The 25,254-nt window shown below is 39.7% G+C and overlaps 1 pseudogene; it reads left to right on the top strand.

Annotated features, from left to right (window-relative positions):
* The first annotated feature begins 18,196 nt into the window (after window positions 1-18,196).
* Window positions 18,197-25,239, top strand: LOC148211339 (uncharacterized; annotated as a pseudogene).
* Window positions 25,240-25,254: the final 15 nt, after the last annotated feature.

Here is a 25,254-nt window from a genome sequence, read left to right as displayed (position 1 = left end):
GTTGACGGCCTTCATCTTACCCGTATCTTTCTCAATCGTCAATTTCAGTCGGTGGGCTTCCTGTTCTGATATGAAGTTGTGGGTTGCACCCGAATCCACCATGGTGCTCTTTGCAGGGTTACAATTGATCGTAGCATCTATGAACATAAGCCCCTTTTCGGACGTTCCTTTGGGTCCATTGACCCTCTTTTGAATGGCAGATAGGAATTTTAACGCCCCGATTCTAGGTGTTTCTTCGTCTTCTTCCTTCTCACAATCCGTTCCAACTTCAGGTTCATTGCACGACTGAACGGATGCTTGAAGGGCAGTAAGGGCAGCTCGGTGTGGGCATTCAGCTACCCGATGGGGACCTTTGCACAAGAAGCATGATATCGGCCTTTGAGCGTTTTGACTTTGTGGATAGGGTCCTCGGGAAGGACCGGGATTCGGGCCTTGAGGTCTCTTGTCAGCTCCCCCACTCTTTGGGGTAAAGGGTTTGAACGTCTTGTTTCCCCCAATGGGGTTTGTAGCATTCTTTTTTGGGTGGGATGGTTCACTGCTATAATCTAGCAATCTTTCAGCAGAGGCCATGGCGGTGGCAAGGTCTTGTACCCTTTGTTCATACAGCTTCGTTCGGGCCCACGGTTTCAATCCTTTGATAAAGACGAACACCTTGTCTTTCTCTGACATGTCGCGAATATCCAGCATCACGGCAGAGAATTGTTTCACGTAGTCCCGGATTGTTCCAGTGTGTCGGAGTTCACGTAGCTTCCTTCTAGCCATGAACTCGACATTGTCGGGGAAGAACTGACCCCTCAATTCTTTCTTCAGATCATCCCAGTTATTGATCGTGCATCGACCATTCTGAATGTCGTTGACTTTAGATCTCCACCACAGCTTTGCATCATCAGTAAGATGCATGGTGGCCAAAGTCACTTTCATCTCTTCTGACGTTGTCCCCGTAGCCTTGAAGTACTGTTCTACGTCGAACAGGAAGTTCTCGAGATCTTTGGCGTCTCTATTGCCATTGAATGGTTTGGGCTCTGGGACCTTCAACTTGTTGAACCCCATGTTCGCTTGGTTGGGAGCTTGATTTCCCACGGCTCGCATGGTTAGGTTCACTCTAGTGCTTATTTCCGTCATCTCAGCTCGGAGGGTGTCGATGGTCACTTTGAAGTCTTCTGTCATTTCGTTAAACAATTGCATCATTGCCGAATGCGAGTTGTTTAACTCTCCCATACGTACTTCTATCTGTGTGTTTGGGTTCGTGGAACTATCTCCACGTTCGAAGCTACCAGGACGTGTAGCTTTGCTTTCTAGGGTCTCAACCCTCATGGCTATATCTTGTATCGGCAACCCGTCTACACGGGCATTCACTGCGTCTATTTCTCCAAACTTCTCGGAGAATTCATCAACTCGCGCCTCCAGCAGACGGAGGGAATCAGGGACTTCTCTTAGGTAGAGAAGTTGTTCTTCTATCTCTACCAGTCGGTCGACGTGCGACTTGCTCAGTTGTTTTGTCGTCGACATGGTTCCGGACTTTTTCGGGTCGATGAGCTAACTAAGCTCTGATACCACTTGTCACAATCGCACCTTTTCAAAGCAGCTCGAGCGATTGTGCGGCAGTTGCTCTAGCTCAAACGAGCAAGTCAGCCGGGAAAAACTGTAAGTTGCGGACAATCTCGGTCGTGGGTCTAGCCTCCGCTCACGTTTTAGGAGAAAATTGGTTTTAGAAAATGTGAGAGAGAAAAACAGTTGAAAACATCTTTAAAACAAGCATTGTAGACATTGGATGCAAGAAAGATTTGATTGCAAGAAAGTATACAACACTTGGTCGGGGGGAGGTTTGATGACTACTTGGTCCCCTCTTAGGTACATTATAAGGCATTTTTGGTGTGGCAGGTGTAGACGTCCTAAGTGGCGAGGAGTCACTCGGTGGCCTACAGGGCCCGTGTGAACTCCGATTGGCTTGAAATTTGGCGTGCTTACATATCTTACTAATACACACCTAGTTCCAAAGCCGCTCGGCCAAAATCCACCTACAACCCCAAAAACCCGATACAAGAAAATTACACTAGAAAGCTTTAAAGACATGAAAGGAAAGCGAGTGGTGAGGATGGTTTGGACATGCGGCCATGGGTAACACACCCTGGACAAGCATGCCCACAACACACAGCGTCGTGGCACTGTGGTGCAATGCCGCAGCACTGCAGCACAGAAGCACAGCGTTGGTCGTAGAACTTCGTCGTCTTTTTCATTGTTTTATGGAAAAAAACATCTTATCGGCCGCCCCGAACACCTTTCGATCAAGTCGGACTTACAGACTCGATACATAAACGAATGCTTCAAACAACGAGCCCTTACATGATCAAATTCAAGCAAAATTGCAATTTTAAACGTCAACATTCGAAAACGCCAATTTGCAAGACCACATTCATAATCTAGTGAAAAACCCACCAAAATCTGTGTACATTTCAACAGACAATTCATAACGAAAATCGCACTCTGATACCAATTGAAGAGATGTGAATCTTGGAGGGGAAGTAGTAGAATGCGTTCTTGAATTTCTTAGGAAATTTAAAGCACATAAAAAATATAAAACAAGGAAGAATGATGAATTTTACCTTTGAAGACTCTTCTGTAGGGATGTGAATCTCGGAGCGGAAGCGGACCGTTGTTCGTGAAATTTGGGAAACAAAATCAAAATGTGCAAGATGAAAATACATAGGAAAACATTACCTTTGAAGAACGTTTCTTCAACGGTTTCCACCCGAACACCACCACCGTGTCTTCCTCGCTATCCTCTTCGGTCTCGAGACCGTGCTTGTGGGAGCACTTCGTTTGGAATGTGAGGAAGAGTTTGAGAGAGTATGGGCGTTCTATTTTCTTTATTCTGTGCATCTGTCTTTTTCAAAACTGCAAAAGGAAGAACAAAAAGCAGTCACTTAACTGCCCACTCCCCTGCAATTTTGCAGGGGAGTTAATTATTAATATATATATATATTAATATTATTAATTAATAATAATAATTAATATATATATATAATTTATTAATTAATCATATTAATTAATAAATATAATTAATTATTAATCTAATTAATAAATATATATATAAATCAAATAAATAATTAACACTTAATTATTTATTATAAAATTAGAATCATATTCTACAACATTTCTCTCGCATAACTTATAATTGTAATATACATCTTATGCACATTATTTATAACCTATAGTTTTAATATGAATCATATTCATATTAATTTTATTTGAATCTCATTCAAATAATTTCTCTCATAATATATTGTTTTAATTTAGAATTAACTATATATTATAACGTATCAATATACATATAATCCCTTAAGAAATTTGAACAGTTCAAATTCTTCCAAAAACTTAATCCTCGTTTTACCCGTTATGAGCTAGCAAGAGGACCTAATGGACCTACAGATCCGAAGCTCCAACGATGCAAGATTAATCGGTCAAACTCATTGACCGAGTTAATCAAGATTCGTTAACTACAGGTCATTCTACTAAAGACCCACAGTTGCACTCTTCTCACTGCAGAATATTTTCGTGTCCATGGATATACAACCATTAATGACGAGTCAATCCTTCACAAGTGCTCGTAACTCAAGTTGGGTCAAATTACCGTTTTACCCCTGAGTTACATCTTACTTCTTAAATACCACTGCTCCTCTAGTGAACAACCTGGTTATGGTCCGACCAATAACCGGAAGTCCCTCTCGGGCCAATGAGAGGGTGAGGTCCCTTGTTCAAGTCCCGGAGTCAGCATTTAAGGAAACACTCATCTACTCTCCTAAAGTCGGAGAGGAGTGAATTCCATCTTGTGAAGTTATGTTCCCAACTCCCCACTCGGTCTCGTCCCCAAAATGGTAGGAATGTTGAGTCGGCAACTTGGGCCACTCTCACCCATACAGATCAAAGGACGAGCCCTCACGGGCAGTAGTCCATAACTCACTCAGGATTGAGAATGAGTTACCTGGTCATCCTATGAAATAGTAATCTGTTAGTCAACGACGTTACATCTAAAGATTGGCTATTTCGCGGTCCGATCTTATACAAACTCATTGTATAGGATACCCCCACTCGTATATCATCACGCGAACGACCTGGATCGAGTCGTCTGTAACCTTTACAGAGTAGGCCGTATCCATAGTGTTGCCAGGATAAGGTACCCAACCTTATCCATATACTATAGACCCTTTAGGTTATTCACGGGACATTATCCAGTTGTATATCAGGGTATATCAAATATATACCTCGTATATCAGGGGTATATCAAATATATACCTAGTATATCAAATATATACCCAGTACATATACTGTCCCCGTTACACTAAAATAACCTCAGATGTTAAGTTTATTGGATTTTGGACAATGCAATGCAACGAATTCAACAACGAATTTATTGAATAAAACTTTATTGAATATACATTTGTTTTTACATAAATACAAACTACGAGTTTAGGGCAACACACCCAACATTTTCTTCATGTAAACCCAATGAGACAACACCACTTGAATTTCCTCGCTAAGTCTTGAGAGAGTAAGAGAGTTTGAATTTCCTCCGGATTGTGGGATCCAATTGCAAGCGATTGAGAGAGTAAGAGAGTTGAGAGATTTTTTAGCGTTCTTTTAGGGTTCAGCTTACTGTTATATTTACAGAGAGAAAATCTCTCCTGAATTTAGGAAAATCTCAAGACCATCAGGATATATTCTTCTTTTTAATTCCTAAGGGAATTCAAAATGTAGAAAATAAGAATTTTTCCCATCCATAACGTTAGCCCCCACTCTCATAATACGTAGTATTAATTTTTAATCTTTATCCAAAATTAACATATATTTATATAATTTATCAAATTATTTCATAATTCTTGATCCTCGTTTTACCCGTTGGGAGCTAGCAAGGGGACCTAATGGACCTACATATCAGAAGTTTTAATGATGCGAGATTAATTAGTCAAACTCATTAATCGAGTTAATCAACATTCGTTAACTGCAGATCACTCCACTAAAGACCCGCAGCTACACTCTTCTCACTACAGAATATTTTCGTGTCCACAGATGTACGACCATTAACGGCAAGTCAATCCTTCATTAGTGCTCGTAATCCTAGCTGGGTCAAATTACCGTTTTACCCAAGAGTTACATCTTGCTCCTTAAATACCACTACTCTCTAATCAACAACCCGGTTATGGTCTGACCAATAACCGGAATTCCTTTCGGGTTAGTGAGAGGGTGGGACCCCTTGTTCAAGTCCTGGACTCAACATGTAAGGGAACACTCATCTACTTCCCTAAAATCGAGAATGAGTTAATTCTATCTTGCGTCGTTATGTTAGCAACTACTCAAGATGGTAGGTAGGATTATTGAGTTAGCAACTACTCAACATGTAAGGGAATACTCATCATCTCCCCACTCAGTCTCGTCCCCAAAATGGTAGGATTATTGAGTTAGCAACCTGGGGCACTCTCACTCATACAAATCAAAGGACGACGATCCCTTATAGGCAGGAGTCTATAACTCGCTCAGGATTAAGATCGAGTTACCTGGTCATACTATGAAATAACAATCTATTGACGAATGATGTTAGAGCCAATGATTAATTATTTCACAGTCTGGTCTTATTCAACTCATTGTATAGGATACCCCCAAACTCATTGTATAGGATACCTCCAAACTCATTGTATAGGATACCTCCAAACTCATTGTATAGGATACCCCCACTGGCATGTCTCTACATAAACGACCTGGATAAAGTAGTTTGTAGCTATTACAAAGCGAGATGTATCCATAGTGTGACCAAGATAAGGTATCCAACCTTATCAATGTATTATAGACCATTTAGGTTATTACTGGAACATTATCCACTTGTATATCGAATATATACTGTAGATTAAATATATATTGTTCTAGTTACATTAAATAACTTTGGATCTTAATTCATTGGAATACAAGTAATGAAAGAAATAATAAAATAACTTCTATTAATAATAAATAAAATATTTACAAATTACAAACTCACGAGTTCGGGGCACTAAACCCAGCATTATCGATCTTTAAAACAATTGATAATAAGATTTTCCTTAATACTTTCACTCCAATCGTGTTTCGTAAAGATGCTCTCAACTTTGTCTTCCCAATGAAGATACTCTCGTGGCTTGGTACTTTTATGGAATTTTGGAAGTTTAGGGGTAAAGCTTCCAAGGTTGGACCTCATTTGATGAGCTACATTAAAAACATGGTTATTATAATACTCACATCATGGACTTATTCCTTATTTTATTAAAAACTAATGATAGAGATACGAAAAAGACATACACGAGCAGAGAGACAGTAAATAAATTCTTTTTTTCCAAATTGATGATCAAAGATGAGGAATAGAGGCACTACATATAGGTTACAAGAAAAAAAATCTAGGAATAACCTCCTAACTTTCCTAACAAAAAAAAAAGAGATTTATTTGCTAAATTTAAACAAACAACATTTAAAACAACTTCTAACTAAGTCCACAACTTATAACTAATTCAACAGATTCATTGGATGTTTCTCTTCGGGAGATAAATCTCCTCTGTTAGTAAAAACGAGAAACAATTCCTCATTTCACTTCCTCACTTTGGTTCTCTCTTGGAACTAACTCTTTTGGAATTCTCTTGGAACTCTCACTTTTTTAGAATAAGGCCTTTTTATAATACCAAGTCAGACTAATGATACCAAATGATATGCACAATGGCTTTAAGGGTAGGAGTTCACTTACCTTGACAACAACCTTAATTGCTTGTGGTGAATTGACACTACGAATACAATTAAGTAAAGACAAATAACAAAGGCAAAGCATAAAGTCTTATGCTCTTTGCGGCTACAAACAAAGAATGATTATCAATATGCAAATTGAAGTCAAGCAAAGAAAAGACAAGCAAGAACGTAAGAAAAAACAAAAATAAACTTTAAAATATATACAAATCCAATTTTGTTCTAAACACACACAAAAGATTTACAAACAAAACAGTAAAGGCTTGCTACAAATGGTAGTTTTGGGACTAGGTGTGTGGTGTACAAAGCTCACATTGAGATAAAACTAAAGGCAACTCAAAACACGATGAGTATACAACACTTACGTGAGCTGCCCTAAGGCTTGGGGATCATTTGGAGGGGCTGCAATGAAGAAAGGACTCAGTGATAGGTGAGAACACCCTGACGTATGGACTAATCAAGCCTCTAGCCACTTGAATCCAATCGGATGGTTCAACTTAAAAGTGAAAAGTTAGACAAATTACCTTTGCAGCCAAATACCACGAGTAGACAGATTACTCATTGCGTTAACACACTATATGAGCTACATTTCATGACATTTATATTGGAATTATGTGTTAGTTTCCATTTCTTTATGACAGACATATGCACATAAGCTATAGTTTGCAGGAATGAATAATCCAAGAGAAAACGAGACATAAATGGGTCAAATTGAGATTGATATCATAGCCCTAGTGAGTAAATAAAACGTTGCAACACTTATTTAAAGCCCAAATAACCAAGAGAACAGCGTCAGGGCACTAAAAAAAATCACAACATCTACAGTAAAGAAAGACGAAGCTGAAAATTTGGCCTGAGAGGCGGGCACCTAGGTGCTATTTCACGACACCTAGGCACAGACCACTGCGCCGCACCACTGCACTATGGCGCCGCAATGCACCGAAGTTTGATGTCTGCCTGATTTTTCCTATGCAGCACCATGACACACACTTATTGCACCATATCGCTATCGCGATTGTTTTCAAATTAAATTAGGTTTTTCGGTCATCGTTAGGGACCTTTTTACACACTTTTTGAACAGAGAATGAGATAACTTGAAAATAGAGGGAAAAGAAGCATCGAGGAGCTTAGAGAAGAGATTTTCAAGGCTCGAGATCCTGGAGATTGAGTCGGAGACGATAAATCAATACAACGGATTTAGTTTATTTCTTTCCCTTGATTTTTGTAGTTGGTTATGGAACTTTATTTGAGACTTTATTGTTTTAGATTGAATATGCCTAGCTAAGTTCTTTTGTCTTAGGGATTGATGTAGCCATTGAATTTAGAGGATTGATTATTTAGTTTTCTTGAATGAATGTTTATGAATGTTTTATTCATGTTTCTCTATGCTTAATACATTTAATCTAATGGCCATAGAATGTTTGATTTTAGACTTGAAATCTTATGCTCGGGAGAGGTGGTTGAGAGTTATAAATGTGATGCATAACTAAAGCGGTTCTAAGATCGGGAGATTTAGAAGTCCTTTAGAGGTCGTTAAAAGACATGTTCAACAAAGTCTTTACTTGTTATAGAAACTAAATAGGGATATTGGTTTCTTAATTTGTAAGGAGAATTAGCTTGTGCTCGAGAGAGGCAGTTGATATTTGAGAGTTCTTGGCCTATAGAACTAATAATTTGTTCAATCTTAATTAATTAAGTAATTGGTTCATAGGTTCAATAGGTGAAATCAATTCCCTAGGACATTTATCTCCATCGATTTTATCTTTGCTATTGTATGTTTAGTTGCTTTGATACTACTATTGCATTCGATTTTGATTCTCTAAATAAAATTGAGTGATTGAATCTGTGGTACTTGAGTGAGCTAGAAACCTAATCTAGAGGACAATATTGGTATTCACTTACCAACTATATTAAAACTTGACCCGTACACTTGCGGTAAACAATTTCTTCTACACTTATTATACTCTATGTCAAAACACTCCACAAGTTTGGTGACCAACGAAGCTTTAATGCTTCTTAGCAATTCATCCTAAGTTCAACCACACAAAGGAATACACTGGGGGTAGGGGTTTGCACGAAGGCAAGAGGAGAAAACTCACTCAAATTCTATTCATCAAAATTTTTCTTCAAAAGACTACCACAAGTGGGCTTATTTATAGGCGAAATCCAATGACCTTTACAAGGAAATTTTGTAAAATACTTCATATTCATGAAAATAATACTTGCCTAAAAAATCAAGTGAAAATAATTTTAAAAAAAATCTAAAGAAAATAATCGAAGACAACATTTAGGGAAAATCATTCCTTAATTGTCAATCCTTGGGATACAAGCATAGGTGCTACCAAGGGAAGGTTTGGCGGGTGCAGACAAGGGATGGGGGGCGCTGGTGTAGCACAGACATGACAAGCACAGTGCGAGTGTGAGCAAACGGGGTGCAGGCAAAGGCAGCAGGTATTGAGACAACGAGGGTACCTCACGGCTTTGCTTTTCGTTCTACACAAAATGACACATACCAATGGAGATAATTGTACTCATCTATATACCATGGATCACTCTATTACCTACTCAATGTGGGACTTTGTTTGAACACCTTGAACCCTCAACAGTAGGGGTGTGTGGATGTGAACGCGCGACAAGGCAGGCAATAGGGGCGTGGGTGCACGTAGGCGAGGTAGGCGACATGCAAGGGTGTAGGCGCGCACGGCAAGGGCACTGTAAGGGCGAATACGTGTGGTAGGGCATGCGCGTAGGCAGAGGGCACGTAAGTGAAGCATGGAGCATGTGGACGACGCTGGCGTGCATGTGGTAAGGTGTGTTGGTGTTGTCTTTGGAAGCTAGTATGCAATTGATGGATGTTCGTGGCATGTGCTGTGAGGTTAGTAGGTAGTTAGGCCTGCAATGTGCCATCCTCATGGTGTTACTTGGTTTAGCTTACTTATTACCAAATGTTATCACATCATCCCAACTGAAAATATATATGTAAATTATATGTTAATTTTGACGAACACTTATTAAAAGATCATGAAAATTAGAAACAAAAGTATAAATTAACATATGTAAGCATTAAATACATTTTAAAGAAGTTAACAAGTGTACGATGGCATCTTTGTTTGAATAAGTGATATTTTTGTTAAAATTTTGTTTAGGGATAGCTTTGATGGCCTGGGGCCTCAAGAAATTTCCTTTGATCTGGGCCGTCCCTTCTGGGACACCTGTTCAATTGGGATTAACTTTCGGGGTACTATAAATAGCCTCATGAATCATATCCAATTTTTACGCTCTCTGTAATCTTGGAGTTCGACTTGTGCAGCTCGAAACTTACCCTAGGTCAGTCTCACACTTATTCTTTTGATTCATACTTTCGTTATTTTGAGTCATGTCTAGTTCTTTTGATTATTCTAGTTCATCTAGCTCTAGCTCGTCCAATAGCGTATATCGAAGTCGAAACCCTTCACCTAAGAAGGCTGACTCTGTTGAGGAGTTCGCTAGTAGGTTGGATTCCGAGTTAGAGGAAGAAATAGACAACTTTAGGTTCTCCGTGGATGATGCGGATGACAGTGACACCTCCACCTCGGGTCGGGGTTTGGAGTTCCCTTCTCAGATGTTTGAGAACTATCTCGACCCTCTCCGTAAGAGGTATAGCATTCCGAACGACATTTTCCTTAGGCTTCCGAAGGAAGGAGAGCATGCAGATAACCCCCAGAAGGGTGTGTAACTTTGTACCTGAAGATGTTCGAATGCGGCTTTCGCCTGCCCGTTGATCTTCTTGTGCAAGAGTTCCTAGCTCGAATTGGGCTAGCTCCTGTTCAAGTGGCCCTTAATGGGTGGTGACTGGTTGTTGCTGAACTCACGCACTAAGCGTGGTAACAATTATATAGATGCAAGCGCACACCTGTCAGAGTAATATAAAATGGATGGAGTATCCAAGTATCGATCCTCAAGGACTTCTAAATAATTTCCAAACTCTAAAGTTTTAAAGAATAGTGAATGTTGAAATGAGTGATTCTTGTAAAATGGGAAGTGGTCACAAATAATGGTTTTGGATTCGGGATTTGGACTTATAATGATAAAACCTAGCCCGAATTACTTCAAGTAAGCCAACAAAGAATCAAGGATATGCTAAGGACGATATGCATTTTACTTTAGGAACCAACGACTACGCTTTTCACTTGACTTATGTCTAAACAAGTTCAAAGTCCTAAGACATTCCCTAATATGTTTATTATGAGAGATATCTTAGTTTTAGGATGGAAATAGTCGCAACCTCGGGTTAAGGTCCTATGTCTAGGCTACTTAAGCGAAACCCTTATGTCTAAGGCGCTCCTCTCCTTGGTTTAACCACTCAACAATGCAAATAAGCAACCTTTTCAGTATTGACTTGTTAAGACTTACAGTGGCCTTCTCTAAATCCTAACTTTTTGGGAAAACATGTTGAGCAATGAATGGAAAGCAAAAACACTACTTCTTAGCAACCCTTTTTAGAAATAAAAGGCTAACTATCCATAACCGGGCTAGAAACGGGAATTTAGAAAGACATTTTAAAGAAAATACAGCAAGTAAAATGGCTGACAAATTCAGCCCTTCCACCTGCTTCTTTTTGCTTGTCAGTTGTTATCAAACCCGTCCTTGAGCTTTCTCAATCAACGTTTGACATCTTGAAATTTTACAAGGACAAATTCAAGAACGGCAAGAAAATCGGCACCATCTTGACCGACAAGCTTCTTCTAGCTTCAGGACTGCTTGACTACAATCTACTGCTCGTTCCTCCCAAAGCTCATAGATCGAACTTAAAGCTCGGTACGTCGTACTCGGATCCTCACTTTGGATACTTGAAGTCTTTATCGTTTTAATTACGCTATTTTGAATTTTATAGCGATGGTTTGCGGATTCGCCCAAGACGTGAGACGCAAACGCCCTTGCCAGGGGCAAACCTCCAAATCGAAGGAGGCACCGAACCTTGCTATGGTCGACCTTCCTACCGAGGTCGAGGTGGTTGAAGTTCACCAGGAAGCGGCCATTCCGCAGAGGGCGACAGGGCCTGGAGCTCCTCAGAATCACGAGATCCTGGACGTCTCCCCTCTTAGGGAGGTTCGGAGAAGGTCGCCTAAGAAGTCAAAAAAAAAGAAGAGGAAGACCACCTCCTCTGGGGAAGGGGTGGAAGAGGTCCGAGCCGACGTGAGGGGGAGTTGTTTTGCTATGCTCACTGACAATCCGGAGGCCAGAATGGGCACCACCTCGGACATTGAAATGACGTTCAAGGTCGAACCTTCCAGTGCCGGGGTGAAGAAGAAGGTGATGGGGATGTCCAACACTTGCTTTGACCATTGTTGGAAGAGGCTATCCAACGGTTGTTGGACTACACTGTCGAGGTAAAGCCTGATTTGTTGTGCTTTGGCCTTGTGTGTTTTTCTTTATTGAAATATCATCGAACTTTTGTATTTTTGTCCTTAGGCTCACGTTGCTGCTTGCCATGCAGCAGTTATGGTGAAGGCCGAACTGGACGGTCATGACCTCCTCACTGTGAGAAAGCGGGAGGCTTCTTCAATCGCGCTACAGACCGCTGCTACTCTAGAGGGCGAGTGTTGGGACTTTCTCTACCTTTAAAAAGATTAGAGACTCGTGCAAGTGCACACAGTCACAAGTAATCCAAGGTCGAATCCTCAGGGACTTGGTTCTTTTCAAAACAGTTTTTAAGAAGTGAACGGTTCAAATATGCAATGGTGGTATATGAAGAAAATAATTGTGAAATGTTGTTGTTTGGGGTTTTAACTAACAAGCAATTTAATAAAACTCAACCTCTTTGCTTCCTACCTTAGTATTGATGCAAAACATGGAAAACACACTATGTTAGGGAAATTGCACCAGGTGCAATTCCTGACTTTTCTTGGGATTCGAGTTCTACTCTTTCACTACCGCTTTTGGTTGCTGCAAAGGCTAGGGTAACCTGCCTATGTGTGATTACAATCCTAGAGAATATCTACCAACTCACTTGCATTATGGGTTAGAGGGCCTATGTCTAGGACCATGTTTTATGCGCTTATGCCTAAGTCACATCCCATATTGGTTTCCTATTATTTTACCTAACTCATCTTTCCCAAGGTTGGGCTTTGGTGTATAAATCAAGTTTCCACCGGCTGAGTGAAAAATGATGTAAAGAGAAGTTTTTAGAAACCAACCTAAAAAAGTGTCAGGCGCAATCTGGCCAAAATCCCGAGCATGTTGAAAATCAAATCATTTTGACTAAGGCATTCTACAAAAAGGTTGATAACTAATTTAAAACATAACTAAAGGAAAGTAAATGTACGAAAACATTAAAAAAAAAGTATTTTTCATTGAATTTAAATGAATAAATAAGTCGTACAATGAGTTCTAGCTTGACCCTCTTCTCTCTCGAGCGTGAGGGGAGTTGAAACTCACTAAAGAACTTTAAAAGAACAGAATGAACAAAGAACAGAAATAAGAACTTGAATTAAAAGCAATATAAAAGGTAAAAGCGTGGAAAACAAATAAAGCCTAAAAGAATATGAAATAAAGCTTGGAAGGGATGGAATTCTGCTGGAAGGATGGCTTCCATTTATAGCACCATAGGTTGGTCGAAACTCCCCACCATTTTAGGTGGAAATGGCTTGAGATTCACCTAACCACCTCACTTGGACTTGGACTCACGGTTTAGGATGTGTTTGAAAATATGGGAAATGTCCTCCTTGTACTTCATTAATCAAAATGTGTGTTTTGCCATTTTGTTCTCCAAAAATGCTTGGGGTGCAATTTTGCAAAACCAGATTTCTGTTATTTTCTTCCAATTTTGACCGCATTTTTCTCATAATTTTCCTAAAGTACCATAGTTTAATCTGGTTCGTGCATCTTTATTTGGTTGTACCTGAAGTAAGCATCCATGAAGGTGAGCATCTCGTGCCCGGCCGTAGTGTCTACGAGCTAGTCAATCCTTGGAAGTGGGAAGCAATCTTTTGGGCATGCCTTGTTAAGATTGGTGAAGTCTACACACATTCTCCACTTTCCGTTGAATTTTTTAACTAGAACAACATTAGAGAGCCACTCGGGATACAGAATTTCTTTTATGTATTCAACTTTAAGTAATTTGTTCACTTCCTTAACAATTACATCACTCCTCTCCTTATTTACAGGTCTTCTCTTCTACTTAACAGGTCGTAATGACAGGTCAATGTTGAGGCGATGCACCATTATTTTCGGATCAATGCCAGACATGTCTTCGTAGGACCATGCGAACACGTCCGAGTTCGTCTTGAGGAAGGAGATGAGCTATTCCCTGTCATCTGCCCCCAGCTTGGTGCTTATACTCACTTGCTTCTCCGGGCTGAGTAAGGGAACAAGCTCCGGCTCTTTAGTAGGTGTAGCCACTTCACTCTGGCTACTCTTGAGTTGTTTGTCCTCGGTGGGTGGGACGATCAAGTTTGGTAGTGTTGCCTCTTTCTCTAAGGCATGGATTTGGGACAATCAAGTTAGGCAGTATTGTCTCTTTCACTAGGGCATGGATTACCGAGCCTTTGAGTACCGAGGTATAGCACTCTCGGGATGTCTTCTACTCTCCTCAGATCATGCCAACCCCGTTAATAGTTGAATACTTCATGACTTGATGAAGGGTTGATGGAATAGCCCGAAGTACGTTGATGATAGGTCGTCCGAAGATGGCGTTGTAAGCCGATCTGCCATCGATCACCACGAACTCGGCCATCTGAGTGACTTGGGTGTTACCTTAGCAGATTGTAATGGGAAGGTCGATGCATCCTTCACGGGTGATGGACTCCCCTGCAAATCCAACTAAGGGCATTGGACTTTTCTTTAATTGCACTCTGATCCATCCCAGCGCCAAATAAATGGTGAGGGAAAGGATGTTAGCTAAAGCACTTCCATCTACGAACACCCTTCTAACATACATGTGGTCGGTCAGCGGCGAGATTAACAGAGTATCATTATGGGGTAAGTGGAGTTCCTCTAGGTCGGGGTTAGAGAATGATATCGGGTAGGTCGGCTTCAGCTTTTGGATGGTCCAAGCTTCACGCAGAGCTTCTCTGGCAAGTTTCTTCCTTTTGTTTCCAGATTGGCCCCCACTTAGGTCTCCAAAAATAGTATTAACGATCGTAGGTCGGTAATCTCGCCGAGGTGTTGTCCTTGAACACTTCTTCTCGTCTTTCTTTTCTGTCGAGCTCGGGTTGCCAACATATTTTTTGAAGTAGCCATCTTGAATCAAGTCTTCAATCTCGCGCTTCAACTCCCAGCAACTCGAGGTATCGTGGCCGTGATCGCGGTGAAAACGGCACTACCTGTCCTTGTTGTGCTTTTCTGGGTCTCCTCTAAGCTTCTCAAGGCGCTTGAGGAGTTTCTCCCACTCTGTCTCTTCGATGTTGGTGAGAATTTCAGAGATGGGGATGATTGTTGGAGTATACCTTTCATAAGGTCCTCTTCGGTTAAAGTCTAAATCCGACCTTCTGTAATCAGATCGACCCTGAGAAGACGATCCTTTGTCCTTAGACTTAGGATTAGACTTCCCCTTATCCTGGTTATTGGATTTCTTCTGGTCTGACCTATTTTTTGTCCGACCTAGCTTCGTTTTGAGTAGTTCTTGCCCGCCGATCACCTTCTTAGCCTTTTGCAAGACTTCAGCAAAGGTGGACCATGCTTCCTCTCCTAGTTTGACTGTCAAGGTTTCGTCGGCCAGGCCGGTGAAGAAATGGCATATGGTTGAGTCATCGGAGCAGTACGCGATCTTAAGCTGCTCTTCCTGGAATCTAGTCACATACTCTCTCAAAGTCTCACCCTCCTTCTGTCGAATGGTGGCGAGGTGCGTGGCTGTTTTTCTATCATAATACCGATAAGAGAATTGGCTGATAAATTCTTTCCTCAACTGGCTGTAGGTCGAGATCGACCTTGCTGGCATTCTTTCTGTACCAAAGCCGAACACTCCCCGTCAAGGCGATTTAGAATGTTGGGCACTTAATAGCATCAAATGCCGCCTGAAAATTTATGAGGCCTTCGAAGACCTCAACGTATTCCTTCGGGTCCTTAAACCCATCATAGGGCTTCATGGCAAGCGTTTTAAACTTAGTAGGAAAAGGTGTCTCCATAATGTCCGACATGAATGGCGATTCGCCCATCTCGCCATCATTAAACGGGTTTTCCCTCTTCTCGCACTTAAGTGCTTCGACCTGTTCATCAAACTTATTCTTCATCAAATCAAACTCCTTCCTTGTGATCACCCCTTCGAATGTCAATGGCTTATAACGGGACTGGGCTTTGAAATCAGAGTTTTGAGTACTTCCGAGAACAAGAAGGACATCCCCCCACGCCTATCATGGCAGAGTTCCTCTTCTTTTTATCAGACATGACCTTTCTTAGGTCGTCTTTTTGACGACTGTAGTCGACCCCCCCCCCCATTGTCGTCGATGCGTACATCATCATCAGAGTGGAGAGGTGGATCTTGATCATCACCATTATACAACAGATCGTCAGCCCCGCCCTGGATCCTGGACTGGAACCCACTTCGGTTCGCCTGAATCATCTCATTGTACGTTTCTTCCTGATGGAATTCTTAGACATGCACAGCGGAAGCTAAGGATCATAATACACTTAATGAAGCAATTTAACTAAAATAAGCATGCTTGGAAAAAATATGAAAAAGGTAAAGAGAAAAAGATTACCTTTATACCTTTGAAGACCTCCATTATAACTTCTTCTCCTAACTCAATGGGACCACCAACAACAAATCCGTGCTATCCTCGGGTTGATGAACACGGTTGTGGGACCGAATTTTGAGTGAAAACAAAGAGAAAACACTAATGGCTAGGAGAAGACAATAGAAATTTGAGTGGAAAAATTATGTACTTATGCAAGTAAGCATTAGCCTTATCCAAGTGATCTTCATCACCTATATAAAGACCAAATGCATGCAAAGACATGTCTTGCATGTCTTCCACTTCAAACTGCACTAGCATGTAAAAGATAGGTGTCATTGCCTTGAAGAAACACTTCAAAAACCACTAGTTAATGGGAAAATCCAACTTTAAAGTTGGATTTTTCCACTAACTGGATTTTTTAAATAAAACTTTGATAAAACTAATTTTTATAAAAACAAAAATTGAAATATCAATTTTCTATTAAAACAAAAATCAAGCCAAATCAATATCTCATATTAACTGGTCTTTGACACCTAAGCTTGATTAATCACATTAATCAAATTACAACTCTTTTTCATGCTTTGAACTTATTTAAAACTAATTTAAATAAGTCATACTCTCCATAATAATTAATTGTCAATTAGATTATATATTATATCTCATATAAAATACAATATTCCCTTAAAAATCGAATTTGAACACTTCAAATTCTTGCTTCACCTAGTTCATCAATTTTATCCTTTATGAGCTAGCATGGAGACCCGTTGGACCTACAGATCATGGGCTCCAACGATTCGAGACTAACCGGTCAAACTTTTTAACTTAGTTAATCAACATTCGTTAACTAACAGGACTGTCCACTATAGCCTGTAGATGCACTCCCCTCACTGTAGATATATTTGTGTCCATTCGATATAACCGTCATCGGTAAGTTGATCCTTCACAACCAGTTCGTAACCTCAGCTAGGTAAAAAAAAAAAACCGTTTTACCCCTGAGTTATATATTTTCTCATTAAGTACCAGTATCCCTCTAATGAACAATTGATTTATGATCAAATCACTAAATCCAATTCCTCTCAGGCTAGTGAGAGGATGGGGCCCCTTGTTCAAGACCCGAGATCAGCCCTTAAGGGAACAACCTCTCTACTATCCCTAAATCGGGTAGGAGTGAATTCCGTCTTGCTAATTCTATGTCCCCAGCTATCTACCCAGTCTTATCCCTAAAATGGGAGGCATATTGATCAGCGCTGATGAGCTTACTCTCACTTATGCAGATCAAGGGAGAATCTTGAATAAATAGGAGTTCATAGATGGCTCAAGATTTAGATCAAGTTATTTAGGTCATCGATAAACGAAATTAATCAGTGTTATTCGTAAACGGTGTTAATACGTAATAATGATTATTTCAGGGTCAGTCTTACACAATCTCATTGTGTAGAACACCCCTGCTCACATGTTTCTACACGAACGAATCAGGATCACTTCGTTTATGACACCTTACAACATTTGTAACAATCATAAAGCGGGCCGTATTCAATAGTGTCTCCAGGAAAAAGTACCCAACTTGATCCATGTACTATAGACTGTTTAGGCTATTTACTTGAACTTAATCCAGTTTATGTCTCCACATAAAGTCCAAGTACACATTGTAATAGCCAAGGGTTCGTAGTTTATTGGATTTATTAAAAAAAATTCACTTTCATTTAACAACATTTGTCTGAATAACCTCACATTAATGTTCACTGTTTACAAACTACAAGTTTTAGGACAGAGTACCCAACACTTCCATGGTGCGCACACGGTTGTGCATATCATCGAGCTCTCGCTGGAGAGTAGCGAGAACTTCAGGATTCACGGCTGGTGCAGCTCTTTTCGAGGTTCTTTTAGATCACACCTCGACCTCTGCTGGTCTTGGTAGGCCTTGGATGAGTAGGAGGCATGGTGGTATTCACGTTGCGGGTCAACCTCCGAGGTGGGTTGACCTCTTGTCCTACTCGGACTTGATCATCGGCTACCTTAGCGTCAGCCTCGCGTTGGGTACCATTGTTGCCATTCAAGCCCCTCCGATCTGCAAAGTTTACATAGTTTGCTGGCTAAACCATCTCAAATTGATTGGTTATTGGGATGACTTAAGTTGTCCTTCCCTACAGACGGCGCCAAATGTTTATGCAAGAAATTGCACAACGTCAAACTTGGTCGAGCTCGAACCCGGTCCTCGCTCCGACTAATAACTTTTTGGGAAGACTTGCACCAGAGGGCAAAATCTCAAACACTGAAGTCAGTAAGTAGCTATGACTTAATATTAAGTTTGATGAGAAAATTGATACCTGATGGTGAAATGAGGCCCTCTATTTATAGGTTTAGGTCCCGACAGGGGTTGCAACAAGCGGTTATCCTGGTTGGAATTGAGGTCGGACCTGTCGGGTTTTAGCAGATCAAACCTAAACGGTCTATCTCAAATATTATGGTTTTAATACCAGAAATGATAACTAAGCTCTTCACCTCGAAAGGTTCCAAGGTGGAGCTGCATAAAGTCTTATCGGGGGACATGCCCTTCAACGAATCACCGTCCTCCATGTGGCAAGCTGGTTTCAACACCAAACAGGACGTAATCCCGTAGCGGAAACAACAATCTTTGTTTTTGAATTTTTAGGAAGAGGAACCACAATTGAAAAATACAATACATTGGAAACCGAAACTTACGTTTGAAGACCTTCTTCAAAAACTCCAGTAATTCCAACGAACACTACCAAATGATCTTCCCTCTATCCTCTAGGAACGAGTGAGAGCTATGATTTGGAAGCCAAAAAGGGAGTTGGGAGAGTGAATTGTTCTGAAGAGAAAGGTTTTTTTGTGTGAAAAAAATTCAGGGAAAAAATATATCAAAATTACATAACAGTTCTGTAATTAATTAACCACCCACGTGAAGTGTAACTATCCACCCCTGCAATTTTGCAGGTGAGTTTTATTTTATATATATTTTTTTTTTAATTAATATTAGTATTAATAAAATTAGTGTTAATTAATTAATAATTAACACTTAATTATTTATTAGCAAAATTGAATCATATTCTAAAGCATTTCTTTCGTATAATATATAGTTGTGATGTACATCTTATGAACATTATATTTAACCTATCGTTTTAATATAAATCACATTCATATTAATTTTTTATTTGAATCTCATTCAAATAATCTCTCATAATATATAGTTTCAATTTTGAAGTAACCGTATATTATAATGTATCAATATACATATATATAATCCCTTGAGCAATTTGAACATTTCAAATTCTTCCAAAAAAACTTGATCCTCGTTTTACTCATTATGAGCTAGCAAGGGGACTAATGGACTTACAAATCAGAAGCTCCAACCATACGAGATTAATCGGTCAAACTCATTAACCGAGATAATCAACTTTCGTTAACTACGAATCACTCCACTAAAGACCCGCAGTTACACTCTTCTCACTGTAGAATATTTTCGTGTCCATGGATATACGACCAGTAATGGCAAGTCAATCCTTCACGAGTGCTCGTAACTCAAGCTAGGTCAAATTACCGTTTTACCCCTGAGTTTCATCTTACTCCTTAAATACCACTACTCCTCCAATGAACAACCTGGTTATCGTCCGACAAATAACCTGAATTCTCTCTTGGGCCAGTGAGAAGGTGGAGACCCTTGTTCAAGTCCCGGAGTCAGCATTTAAGAGAACACTCATGTATTCCCCTAAAGTCACGGAGGACTGAATTCCATCTTGTGAAGTTATGTTCCCAGCTCTCCACTCGGTCTCGTCCCCAAAATGGTAGAAATGTTGAGTCGGCAACTCGGGCCACTCTCACCCATACAGATCAAAGGACGAGCCATCACGGGCAGGAGTCCATAACTCACTCAGGATTGAGAATGAGTTACCTGGTCATCCTATGAAATAGTAATTTGTTAGTCAACGGCGTTACATCTAAAGATTGGCTATTTCGCGGTCCGATCTTATACAAACTCATTGTATAGGATACCTCACTCGCATATCATCACGCAAACGACCTGGATCGGGTCGTCTGTAACATTTACAAAGTGGGCCGTATCCATAGCGTTGTCATGATAAGGTACCCAGCCTTATCCATATACTATAGACCCTTTAGGTTATTCCCGGTACATTATCCACTTGTATATCAAGGGTATATCAAATATATACCCAGAATATATACTGTCCTGGTTACGTGATAATAACCTTGGATGTTTAGTTTATTGGATTTAGACAACGTAGTGTTATAAACTCAACAACAAATTTATTGAATATGAAACCATAACTTTATTAAATATTAATTTGTTTTTACATAAGTACAAACTACGAGTTTAGGGCAACACACCCAACATGTACGTGTATGGGGACAATATGCATAAAGGCCAAAAGGCGCCGACTCCTGGATAATCAAAAAAACATATTCTATCCATATTTTTGTGGTATAATGATCACTACAAGAAATTTGGGCTTCAGCGACGACATATAGTTTCGTCGCCCAAAGTAGCTTTCGGCGACGAAACAAATTTTCGTAGCTGAAGGTCTAGCTTTCAACGACGAAACGACATGTCGTCGCTGAACGTTTAGCTTTCGGTGACGACATTAGATGTGGTCGTCGAAAGCTAGACCTTCGGCGACGACATTTAATATGGTCGTCGAAAACTAGACCTTCGGCGACGATTTTAGAAAATCGCCGCCCGAAGGTGTACGTTCCAGATCCTCAACAAAGGTTTTGGATTGACTTTTGGCGACCAATTACATGTTTCGTCGCCGAAGGTCTAGCTTTCGACGATGAAGAGCAAGTTTCGTCGCTGAAACCTAAAGTGGTTTCGGCGACTAAACATATAATTGGTCACCGAAAGTCGCTTTTGGCGACCAATTTTGTATTTCGTCGCCGAAAGTAATTTATTTCATTTTTTGGCGGGTCTTTTTAGCGACGAAATCCCGATTTCGTCGCCAAAGGGTAAATTTGAATTACCTTTCGGCGACAAAATGTGGATCTTTGGCGACCACTTTAAAAGTCGTCGTCGAAAGGTGCCCTAAAATCCAATCACCTTCCCCATTTCTTCATTTCTCTTCTCTCTTTCACTCATCTCTTTCGCACCGCCCCCCCCCCTCCCCCCTCGATTTTCGACCTTCAGCCGCCATCGACCTCCAGCCAACCGTCGCCACCCGCCGTCTGCCCGCTGCCGCTCGCTCCAACCTCACCGTTCGCCTCTGATCCGACCGTTTCTAGACTTTTGGGTTACTCCTTTTCGGTTCCACCGCTTGCTGCCGCTGCACCTCCGTCTGTCGCGCCTGCCGTTTCCCGCCCGTCGCCTCCACTCGTCCGCCGCCGCCTGACACCCTAAGGTTTACTTTTTCCACTTTATTTATGTTAATTTTTTTAAATATTAGAATATATTTATTTAGGTTATTTTGATTATTTTTAAAATATTATATTTATGTATATTATTTTGCTTTTTTTAATCTTGAACACAAGCTTGAGTTATTTGAGAAATTTTTGAATTATATTTGGGATACTGTGAATGTTATGTGAGAAATTGTGAATTATATTTGGGATATTGTGAATGCTATGGAGAAATTGTGAAGTTGATGTTTTGTAATCTTGAACAAATGCTTAAATTATATTTTGTATAGTATTTGATGTTTTATATGAGTTATTGAAGAACTTGTGAAATAAGTTATTTGAGAAGATATGAAAGTTGTTATTTGTTTGATTTTGACATACTTTTTTGGTTGTGAGATGTTGAAGTCTTGTTTGTTTGATTTAATTTATTGGCTTTGTAAGTATGATTGTTTTATTTATACTTAAATTAGTCGATGTTTGTGCGCATTTGTTTTATTTATATGTATTCTTTGTGATTTTATTGTTGTTAGTTTTGAATTTATAATGAATTAGGAATTATTATTATGTTGGTTGTGACCGACGTTGGTCTAGGATTTTTAGACGGCATCTCTAAGTATGTTTTAGTTCTTTTTTTAAGGCCTCAATAATACTTTCAAACTCTTCTACTTTTAACTACAACACTCATAATCGACAATAATGACCACACCCTTGCATCCTCGACTCAGTTTGAAAACAAATTTTAGATATTTCTATTTTCAAAATATCCTTAGGTTGATGACAAAATGAACATAATCTTTTTTCTGATTCTTTTAGGATTCAACATTGACCATTTATACTGAATTGGAGATTTTTTAAAGAGTATTATCATCGATAATAAATAAGGATTGGATTAAAGTTAGGGATAGATTCTCGCCCGAGTATGTTCAAGGAGTAAAACATTTCATAGAATTGGCAAAACTTCACGTCAACAATACGGGAAAAACAAGATGTCCATGTAGATATTGTATGAATGTAAAATGGCTTTCAATTGATGGAGTAGAAAGGCACTTGTTTATAAATGGAATATCACATTCATATACTCAATGGATATACCATGGAGAAGAACCAGTCCCTTCAAGTTGTTATACAAGACGTGAAACTCCTTCCCACAATGAATTAAATAGAGAACACAATGTTATGAATAATGAGGATGGTGATATGTCTTGACTTCTCAATGATTTACAGTACCCCATGGTAGAAGAAAATGTAAAAGGTGAACAATTTTGTTTTGAGATGCCCCCAAACGAACATGGAAGAGGCACGTCTAATAGTTTCGAGTAGTTGTTCAATGAAGCGCGTAGTCAATTGTACCTAGGTTGTACAAAATTTTCATCATTGAATTTTTTAGTAAAGCTGATGCATATCAAGGTCATTAACAATTGGAGTAATAAATCGTTTGATATGTTACTTGAATTGTTAAACGAAGCATTTACTATAGCTGCATCTATACCTAGTACGTCATACGAGGCTAAAAGGAGACTGCGTGATTTAGGACTTTCATATGAGTCCATACATGCTTGCAAGTATGACTGTATATTATTCAAGAAAGAATATTTTGAATGTCAAAGTTGTCCAGTATGTGGTGAACCTCGTTATAAAAACAGTGATGAGAAAGCTTCATAAGTCCCCCAAAAAGTGTTACGACATTTTTCGTTGATACCAAGATTGAAACGGTTCTTTTCTTCAAAACATTTCGCTTCTGAAATGAGGTGGCATAAAGAAAAACGAGTTGAGACAGAGGGTGTCTTACGACATCCAGTTGACGCTTTGGGGTGGAAAAATCCAGATAGCACATTTCCTCAATTTGCTTCAGACCCACGAAATGTTCGTTTGGGATTAGCTTCAAATGGGTTTAATCCGTTTGGGAATATGAACAATTCGTATAGCATGTGGCCAGTGGTACTTATTCCATACAATTTACCTCCTTGGAAGTGCATGAAGGAAAGTAATTTATTAATGTCATTGCTGATTCTAGGGCCGAAGTCACCTAGAAAAGATATCGACGTTTATTTACAGCCATTAATTGAAGAGTTGAAAGAGTTATGGGATACTCAGGTTCGTACTTACGATTGTGCAAGTGGTGAGTACTTTCAACTACATGCAGCTCTTTTATGGACTATTAATGACTTTCCAGCATATGGCGACTTGTCCGGACGGAGTACAAAGGGATACCAAGCATGTCCCATCTGTAAAGAGGATAATTCATCTTTCTGAATAAGAAACAAAATTTGTTTCATGAGACATCAACGTTATCTTCCCCAAAATCATAGTTGGCGTGGGAGTAGAATGCATGATGGAAAGTTATAACGACGCCCCCCACCAGTGTCAATGAATGAAGATGCGATTCTTCAACAAGTAAATACACTGACTTTTCCAGATTTTGGTAAGAATCCAACCAAACAAAAGAGTAAAAGAAAGCGAGATTTAAATTATGTTAAGACATAAGTTGGATGTGATGCATATCGAGAAGAATATATGTGACAATCTAGTAGGAACTTTGTTAAATATTGATGGGAAAACAAAAGACACGATCAATGCGCGTCTGGATTTAGAAAATTTAAGAATTCGAAAAGATTTACACTTACAAAAAGAGGGGAATAAAGTTGTAAAACCACATGTTACGTATACATTGACTGCTGCTGAGAGGGTGAAGTTTTGCAAATTCTTGAAATCAGCTAAGTTTCCCGATGGATTTCTGCCAAATATATCAAAATGTGTGAGCGCAAAGGACGGGAGACTATGGGGGTTGAAAACTCATGACTGTCATGTTTTGCTACAACGACTCTTACCGATTGCCATTCGAGCATATATACCAAAGTTTGTGGGTACGACTATCATTGAGCTATGTAACTTCTTTCGTGATATATGTGCAAAGACAGTACGCATCAGTGATTTGGATTGATTGCAATCTGACATTATAATCATCCTATGTAAGTTGGAGAGAATATTCCCACCAGCATTTTTTGATGTTATGGTACATCTTGTAGTTCACTTACCATACGAAGCAAAAATTTTGGGGCCAGTTAGTTACAGTTGGATGTATCCTATCGAGCGAAGTCTCCAAACCTTAAAATTATATGCACAAAAAAAGAACAGAGCTCATCATGAGGGTTCGATAGTCGAATCATTCGTTATGAATGAATCGTTGACTTTCTACTCATTGTATCTGAGTGGAATTGAAACGAGATTCAATAGAGATGAACGCAACGATGATACTTTTGTCGGTTATAGAAATTGTGGACATTTTGACGTGTTCAGGCTAAGTGCACGTCTTCTTGGAGCATCAACTTCGAAAACATTATCCGTCACTGAAAGAAAAGTTGCACACTGGTATGTACTGAACAACTGTGCAGAGATAGAGTCAAAAGAAAAGTTTGAGGACACGACATTGAATATTGATGTGCGTGTTCATGTTTTCTGACCCAAAAGAAAACTG

Source organism: Momordica charantia (genome assembly GCF_013281855.1).
Source record: "Momordica charantia cultivar OHB3-1 chromosome 5 unlocalized genomic scaffold, Mcharantia_2.0 BLBB01000005.1, whole genome shotgun sequence".
In the NCBI taxonomy this organism is placed as follows: Eukaryota; Viridiplantae; Streptophyta; class Magnoliopsida; order Cucurbitales; family Cucurbitaceae; genus Momordica; species Momordica charantia.
The sequence above is the reverse complement of the archived record's forward strand: the minus strand, read 5'-3'. Positions and strand labels throughout refer to the sequence as shown.